The sequence below is a fragment of the Falco punctatus genome, assembly GCF_963210335.1.
Source record: "Falco punctatus genome assembly, chromosome: 18".
In the NCBI taxonomy this organism is placed as follows: domain Eukaryota; kingdom Metazoa; phylum Chordata; class Aves; order Falconiformes; family Falconidae; genus Falco; species Falco punctatus.
The window spans coordinates 5,107,526-5,116,187 of record NC_137598.1 but is presented as its reverse complement, the minus strand read 5'-3'; the positions used below and the strand labels follow the sequence as shown (position 1 = coordinate 5,116,187).

Sequence of the window (8,662 nt, the reverse complement as noted above, 5' to 3'; positions counted from 1 at the left end):
AGGGAGTGACCTCTTTCATTAGCTTATAGACACCTTGAAGTCCACTTTTATTGGATGCATTATCTCAATGTCACTTTTCCTTCGCAGGATACGGGAAGGCTCACCCGCCACGATCTGTAAGTATCTCAAGGCTTTGCTTTCCTTTTTTTAAGAGCACCCATGCCATTGTGTTGCCCGTGGTAGTTAAGATCACATCGCAACAGTTAAGATCACCATCACAACAACCCGTTTGAGCTTCTATCTGAGTTTCCGATGGAAATGAAGCCAACGGTGGACTTGTGAGTGTGTGTAGGAACACTCGTGTATATGCATTAATACGCCAACATTGAGCGATGGGCTTTGGAACTTACTGGGGGGGATCAGCCAAGCCTGTAGGAGGTGGGAAACACCTAAATCATTCTGTATGTCTATGCGGTGCATGTCAGAACTGAAAGAAATCAGGCAGATTGTCCTAAAGTCTGTGGAAATAGGGAACCAGCTTACGGAGAACAGACCTGAACTCTTGGCCTTCTTGAAGGAAGGACTGCACTGGCTATTCATGTACAGAATAAAATGTAAATAATGTTAAAAATAAGCTAATAAAGCCATAAACACATGAGAAAACATATCATAGGTACGAGCTCTAATGAAGACCCTTATTGGATCTTTTAAAAGATATGACAATGACCGCTAGAGTAGGTGCAATGATGGCCCTAGATAAGAATAAGTATCAGATGTCCTTGTAAATTTTTTGAGGTAAATAGAAAAAGGTGGAGCTAAATTCCATTTCTTTCAGGTGTAATTGACGACAATACCAGTTCTACCGGAATCTTTGGAGTTGGATCCAGAGGCATGAAAAGTGGGAAGGGGGGGCTGAGCACTGGTGGTACCAGCAAGAACAGAAGGAAAGGGTCAGCATCTGAAGGAGGAAGTGGAAAAAGCTCCAGAGGATGGGGATGTAGTTCGGGCAGTGGAGGGTCAATCTCTGGGGGTGGAAGAGGAGGCTCAGGCAGTGGAGGGTCCATGTCTGGGGGTAGCCACAGCTCCGGAGGATGGGGATCCAGCTCCGGCAGTGGCAGATGCAGTCCCCACAGTGGAGGGCTGAGCTCTGGTGGTGGCAGCAGCTCTGGCAGGAGAGGGTCCATCTCTGGAGGTGGTGGTGGAGGAGGCTCAGGCAGTGGAGGGTCCATGTCTGGAGGTGGCAGCAGCTCCGGAGGTTGGGGATCCAGCTCTGGCAGTGGCAGATGCAGTCCCCACAGTGGAGGGCTGAGCTCTGGTGGTGGCAGCAGCTCTGGCAGGAGAGGGTCCATCTCTGGAGGTGGTGGTGGAGGAGGCTCAGGTAGTGGAGGGTCTATGTCTGGAGGTGGCAGCAGCTCCGGAGGATGGGGATCCAGCTCTGGCAGTGGAGGGTCCATGTCTGGAGGTGTTGGAGGCGGCTCCTGCAGTGGAGGGTCCATGTCTGGAGGTGTTGGAGGGGGCTCAGGTAGTGGAGGGTCCATGTCTGGAGGTGGCAGCAGCTCCGGAGGATGGGGATCCAGCTCTGGCAGTGGAGGGTCCATGTCTGGAGGTGTTGGAGGCGGCTCCTGCAGTGGAGGGTCCATGTCTGGAGGTGTTGGAGGGGGCTCAGGCAGTGGAGGGTCCATGTCTGGAGGTGGCAGCAGCTTCGGAGGTTGGGGATCCAGCTCTGGCAGTGGCGGGTCCATCTCTGGAGGTGGTGTTGGAGGAGGCTCAGGCAGTGGAGGGTCCATGTCTGGAGGTGGCCACAGCTCCGGAGGATGGGGATCCAGCTCTGGCAGTGGCAGATGCAGTCCCCACAGTGGAGGGCTGAGCTCTGGTGGTGGCAGCAGCTCTGGCAGGAGAGGGTCCATCTCTGGAGGTGGTGGTGGAGGAGGCTCAGGTAGTGGAGGGTCCATGTCTGGAGGTGGCAGCAGCTCCGGAGGATGGGGATCCAGCTCCGGCAGTGGCGGGTCCATGTCTGGAGGTGGTGTTGGAGGAGGCTCAGGCAGTGGAGGGTCCATGTCTGGAGGTGGCCACAGCTCCGGAGGTTGGGGATCCAGCTCCGGCAGTGGCAGATGCAGTCCCCACAGTGGAGGGCTGAGCTCTGGTGGTGGCAGCAGCTCTGGCAGGAGAGGGTCCATCTCTGGAGGTGGTGGTGGAGGAGGCTCAGGTAGTGGAGGGTCCATGTCTGGAGGTGGCAGCAGCTCCGGAGGATGGGGATCCAGCTCCGGCAGTGGCGGGTCCATGTCTGGAGGTGGTGTTGGAGGGGGCTCTGGTAGTGGAGGGTCCATGTCTGGAGGTGGCCACAGCTCCGGAGGTTGGGGATCCAGCTCCGGCAGTGGCAGATGCAGTCCCCACAGTGGAGGGCTGAGCTCTGGTGGTGGCAGCAGCTCTGGCAGGAGAGGGTCCATCTCTGGAGGTGGTGGTGGAGGAGGCTCAGGTAGTGGAGGGTCCATGTCTGGAGGAGGCAGCAGCTCTGGAGGATGGGGATCCAGCTCTGGCACTGGAGGGTCCATGTCTGGAGGTGCTGGAGGGGGCTCAGGCAGTGGAGGGTCCATGTCTGGAGGTGGCAGCAGCTCCGGAGGTTGGGGATCCAGCTCTGGCAGTGGCAGATGCAGTCCCCACAGTGGAGGGCTGAGCTCTGGTGGTGGCAGCAGCTCTGGCAGGAGAGGGTCCATCTCTGGAGGTGGTGGTGGAGGAGGCTCAGGCAGTGGAGGGTCCATGTCTGGAGGAGGCAGCAGCTCCGGAGGATGGGGATCCAGCTCTGGCAGTGCAGGGTCCATGTCTGGAGGTGTTGGAGGCGGCTCCTGCAGTGGAGGGTCCATGTCTGGAGGTGTTGGAGGGGGCTCAGGCAGTGGAGGGTCCATGTCTGGAGGTGGCCACAGCTCCGGAGGTTGGGGATCCAGCTCTGGCAGTGGTAGATGCAGTCCCCACAGTGGAGGGCTGAGCTCTGGTGGTGGCAGCAGCTCTGGCAGGAGAGGGTCCATCTCTGGAGGTGGTGGTGGAGGAGGCTCAGGCAGTGGAGGGTCCATGTCTGGAGGTGGCAGCAGCTCCGGAGGATGGGGATCCAGCTCCGGCAGTGGCAGATGCAGTCCCCACAGTGGAGGGCTGAGCTCTGGTGGTGGCAGCAGCTCTGGCAGGAGAGGGTCCATCTCTGGAGGTGGTGGTGGAGGACGCTCAGGTAGTGGAGGGTCCATGTCTGGAGGTGGCAGCAGCTCTGGAGGATGGGGATCCAGCTCTGGCAGTGGCGGGTCCATGTCTGGAGGTGGTGTTGGAGGAGGCTCAGGTAGTGGAGGGTCCATGTCTGGAGGTGGCCACAGCTCCGGAGGATGGGGATCCAGCTCTGGCACTGGAGGGTCCATGTCTGGAGATGCTGGAGGCGGCTCCTGCAGTGGAGGGTCCATGTCTGGAGGTGGTGTTGGAGGGGGCTCTGGTAGTGGAGGGTCCATGTCTGGAGGTGGCCACAGCTCCGGAGGTTGGGGATCCAGCTCTGGCAGTGGTAGATGCAGTCCCCACAGTGGAGGGCTGAGCTCTGGTGGTGGCAGCAGCTCTGGCAGGAGAGGGTCCATCTCTGGAGGTGGTGGTGGAGGAGGCTCAGGCAGTGGAGGGTCCATGTCTGGAGGTGGCAGCAGCTCCGGAGGATGGGGATCCAGCTCCGGCAGTGGCAGATGCAGTCCCCACAGTGGAGGGCTGAGCTCTGGTGGTGGCAGCAGCTCTGGCAGGAGAGGGTCCATCTCTGGAGGTGGTGGTGGAGGACGCTCAGGTAGTGGAGGGTCCATGTCTGGAGGTGGCAGCAGCTCTGGAGGATGGGGATCCAGCTCTGGCAGTGGCGGGTCCATGTCTGGAGGTGTTGGAGGAGGCTCAGGCAGTGGAGGGTCCATGTCTGGAGGTGGCCACAGCTCCGGAGGATGGGGATCCAGCTCTGGCAGTGCAGGGTCCATATCTGGAGGTGCTGGAGGCGGCTCCTGCAGTGGAGGGTCCATGTCTGGAGGTGTTGGAGGAGGCTCAGGCAGTGGAGGGTCCATGTCTGGAGGTGGCAGCAGCTCCGGAGGATGGGGATCCAGCTCCGGCAGTGGTGGGTCCATGTCTGGAGGTGGTGTTGGAGGAGGCTCAGGCAGTGGAGGGTCCATGTCTGGAGGTGGCCACAGCTCCGGAGGATGGGGATCCAGCTCCGGCAGTGGCAGATGCAGTCCCCACAGTGGAGGGCTGAGCTCTGGTGGTGGCAGCAGCTCTGGCAGGAGAGGGTCCATCTCTGGAGGTGGTGGTGGAGGAGGCTCAGGTAGTGGAGGGTCTATGTCTGGAGGTGGCAGCAGCTCTGGAGGATGGGGATCCAGCTCTGGCACTGGAGGGTCCATGTCTGGAGATGCTGGAGGCGGCTCCTGCAGTGGAGGGTCCATGTCTGGAGGTGTTGGAGGAGGCTCAGGTAGTGGAGGGTCCATGTCTGGAGGTGGCCACAGCTCCGGAGGTTGGGGATCCAGCTCTGGCAGTGGTAGATGCAGTCCCCACAGTGGAGGGCTGAGCTCTGGTGGTGGCAGCAGCTCTGGCAGGAGAGGGTCCATCTCTGGAGGTGGTGGTGGAGGAGGCTCAGGTAGTGGAGGGTCCATGTCTGGAAGTGGCCACAGCTCTGGAGGATGGGGATCCAGCTCTGGCAGTGGCGGGTCCATGTCTGGAGGTGCTGGAGGCGGCTCCTGCAGTGGAGGGTCCATGTCTGGAGGTGTTGGAGGGGGCTCAGGCAGTGGAGGGTCCATGTCTGGAGGTGGCAGCAGCTCCGGAGGTTGGGGATCCAGCTCCGGCAGTGGCAGATGCAGTCCCCACAGTGGAGGGCTGAGCTCTGGTGGTGGCAGCAGCTCTGGCAGGAGAGGGTCCATCTCTGGAGGTGGTGGTGGAGGAGGCTCAGGTAGTGGAGGGTCCATGTCTGGAAGTGGCAGCAGCTCCGGAGGATGGGGATCCAGCTCTGGCAGTGGCGGGTCCATGTCTGGAGGTGTTGGAGGAGGCTCAGGCAGTGGAGGGTCCATGTCTGGAGGTGGCAGCAGCTCTGGAGGATGGGGATCCAGCTCCAGCAGTGGCAGATGCAGTCCCCACAGTGGAGGGCTGAGCTCTGGTGGTGGCAGCAGCTCTGGCAGGAGAGGGTCCATCTCTGGAGGTGGTGGTGGAGGAGGCTCAGGTAGTGGAGGGTCCATGTCTGGAAGTGGCAGCAGCTCCGGAGGATGGGGATCCAGCTCTGGCAGTGGCGGGTCCATGTCTGGAGGTGCTGGAGGCGGCTCCTGCAGTGGAGGGTCCATGTCTGGAGGTGTTGGAGGGGGCTCAGGCAGTGGAGGGTCCATGTCTGGAGGTGGCAGCAGCTCCGGAGGTTGGGGATCCAGCTCCGGCAGTGGCAGATGCAGTCCCCACAGTGGAGGGCTGAGCTCTGGTGGTGGCAGCAGCTCTGGCAGGAGAGGGTCCATCTCTGGAGGTGGTGGTGGAGGAGGCTCAGGTAGTGGAGGGTCCATGTCTGGAGGTGGCAGCAGCTCCGGAGGATGGGGATCCAGCTCCGGCAGTGGCAGATGCAGTCCCCACAGTGGAGGGCTGAGCTCTGGTGGTGGCAGCAGCTCTGGCAGGAGAGGGTCCATCTCTGGAGGTGGTGGTGGAGGAGGCTCAGGTAGTGGAGGGTCCATGTCTGGAAGTGGCAGCAGCTCCGGAGGATGGGGATCCAGCTCTGGCAGTGGCGGGTCCATGTCTGGAGGTGTTGGAGGAGGCTCAGGCAGTGGAGGGTCCATGTCTGGAGGTGGCAGCAGCTCTGGAGGATGGGGATCCAGCTCCAGCAGTGGCAGATGCAGTCCCCACAGTGGAGGGCTGAGCTCTGGTGGTGGCAGCAGCTCTGGCAGGAGAGGGTCCATCTCTGGAGGTGGTGGTGGAGGAGGCTCAGGTAGTGGAGGGTCCATGTCTGGAGGTGGCAGCAGCTCCGGAGGATGGGGATCCAGCTCTGGCAGTGGCGGGTCCATGTCTGGAGGTGTTGGAGGAGGCTCAGGCAGTGGAGGGTCCATGTCTGGAGGTGGCAGCAGCTCTGGAGGATGGGGATCCAGCTCCAGCAGTGGCAGATGCAGTCCCCACAGTGGAGGGCTGAGCTCTGGTGGTGGCAGCAGCTCTGGCAGGAGAGGGTCCATCTCTGGAGGTGGTGGTGGAGGAGGCTCAGGCAGTGGAGGGTCCATGTCTGGAGGTGTTGGAGGAGGCTCAGGCAGTGGAGGGTCCATGTCTGGAGGTGGCAGCAGCTCCGGAGGATGGGGATCCAGCTCCGGCAGTGGCAGATGCAGTCCCCACAGTGGAGGGCTGAGCTCTGGTGGTGGCAGCAGCTCTGGCAGGAGAGGGTCCATCTCTGGAGGTGGTGGTGGAGGAGGCTCAGGCAGTGGAGGGTCCATGTCTGGAGGTGGCAGCAGCTCTGAAGGATGGGGATCCAGCTCCAGCAGTGGCAGATGCAGTCCCCACAGTGGAGGGCTGAGCTCTGGTGGTGGCAGCAGCTCTGGCAGGAGAGGGTCCATCTCTGGAGGTGGTGGTGGAGGAGGCTCAGGTAGTGGAGGGTCCATGTCTGGAAGTGGCAGCAGCTCCGGAGGATGGGGATCCAGCTCTGGCAGTGGCGGGTCCATGTCTGGAGGTGCTGGAGGCGGCTCCTGCAGTGGAGGGTCCATGTCTGGAGGTGTTGGAGGGGGCTCAGGCAGTGGAGGGTCCATGTCTGGAGGTGGCAGCAGCTCCGGAGGATGGGGATCCAGCTCCGGCAGTGGCAGATGCAGTCCCCACAGTGGAGGGCTGAGCTCTGGTGGTGGCAGCAGCTCTGGCAGGAGAGGGTCCATCTCTGGAGGTGGTGGTGGAGGAGGCTCAGGTAGTGGAGGGTCCATGTCTGGAGGTGGCAGCAGCTCCGGAGGATGGGGATCCAGCTCCGGCAGTGGCAGATGCAGTCCCCACAGTGGAGGGCTGAGCTCTGGTGGTGGCAGCAGCTCTGGCAGGAGAGGGTCCATCTCTGGAGGTGGTGGTGGAGGAGGCTCAGGTAGTGGAGGGTCCATGTCTGGAAGTGGCAGCAGCTCCGGAGGATGGGGATCCAGCTCTGGCAGTGGCGGGTCCATGTCTGGAGGTGTTGGAGGAGGCTCAGGCAGTGGAGGGTCCATGTCTGGAGGTGGCAGCAGCTCTGGAGGATGGGGATCCAGCTCCAGCAGTGGCAGATGCAGTCCCCACAGTGGAGGGCTGAGCTCTGGTGGTGGCAGCAGCTCTGGCAGGAGAGGGTCCATCTCTGGAGGTGGTGGTGGAGGAGGCTCAGGTAGTGGAGGGTCCATGTCTGGAGGAGGCAGCAGCTCCGGAGGATGGGGATCCAGCTCTGGCAGTGGCGGGTCCATGTCTGGAGGTGGTGTTGGAGGAGGCTCAGGCAGTGGAGGGTCCATGTCTGGAGGTGGCCACAGCTCCGGAGGATGGGGATCCAGCTCCGGCAGTGGCAGATGCAGTCCCCACAGTGGAGGGCTGAGCTCTGGTGGTGGCAGCAGCTCTGGCAGGAGAGGGTCCATCTCTGGAGGTGGTGGTGCAGGAGGCTCAGGTAGTGGAGGGTCCATGTCTGGAAGTGGCCACAGCTCTGGAGGATGGGGATCCAGCTCTGGCAGTGGCGGGTCCATGTCTGGAGGTGCTGGAGGCGGCTCCTGCAGTGGAGGGTCCATGTCTGGAGGTGTTGGAGGGGGCTCAGGCAGTGGAGGGTCCATTTCTGGAGGTGGCAGCAGCTCCGGAGGATGGGGATCCAGCTCCGGCAGTGGCAGATGCAGTCCCCACAGTGGAGGGCTGAGCTCTGGTGGTGGCAGCAGCTCTGGCAGGAGAGGGTCCATCTCTGGAGGTGGTGGTGGAGGAGGCTCAGGTAGTGGAGGGTCCATGTCTGGAGGTGGCAGCAGCTCTGGAGGATGGGGATCCAGCTCTGGCAGTGGCGGGTCCATGTCTGGAGGTGTTGGAGGGGGCTCAGGTAGTGGAGGGTCCATGTCTGGAGGTGGCCACAGCTCCGGAGGATGGGGATCCAGCTCTGGCAGTGGCGGGTCCATGTCTGGAGGTGGTGTTGGAGGAGGCTCAGGCAGTGGAGGGTCCATGTCTGGAGGTGGCCACAGCTCCGGAGGATGGGGATCCAGCTCCGGCAGTGGCAGATGCAGTCCCCACAGTGGAGGGCTGAGCTCTGGTGGTGGCAGCAGCTCTGGCAGGAGAGGGTCCATCTCTGGAGGTGGTGGTGGAGGAGGCTCAGGCAGTGGAGGGTCCATGTCTGGAGGTGGCAGCAGCTCCGGAGGATGGGGATCCAGCTCCGGCAGTGGCAGATGCAGTCCCCACAGTGGAGGGCTGAGCTCTGGTGGTGGCAGCAGCTCTGGCAGGAGAGGGTCCATCTCTGGAGGTGGTGGTGCAGGAGGCTCAGGTAGTGGAGGGTCCATGTCTGGAAGTGGCCACAGCTCTGGAGGATGGGGATCCAGCTCTGGCAGTGGCGGGTCCATGTCTGGAGGTGCTGGAGGCGGCTCCTGCAGTGGAGGGTCCATGTCTGGAGGTGTTGGAGGGGGCTCAGGCAGTGGAGGGTCCATGTCTGGAGGTGGCAGCAGCTCCGGAGGTTGGGGATCCAGCTCCGGCAGTGGCAGATGCAGTCCCCACAGTGGAGGGCTGAGCTCTGGTGGTGGCAGCAGCTCTGGCAGGAGAGGGTCCATCTCTG

General features: G+C 62.1%; 1 protein-coding gene across 1 annotated transcript in view; it reads right to left on the bottom strand.

The window, feature by feature from the left end:
• The window catches only part of TNS2 (tensin 2), a gene marked incomplete at its 5' end in the record, with an annotated part of 139,215 nt that overhangs the window by 101,799 nt on the left and 28,754 nt on the right, over positions 1–8,662 (bottom strand). The gene's annotated exons all lie outside the window — the stretch shown is intronic.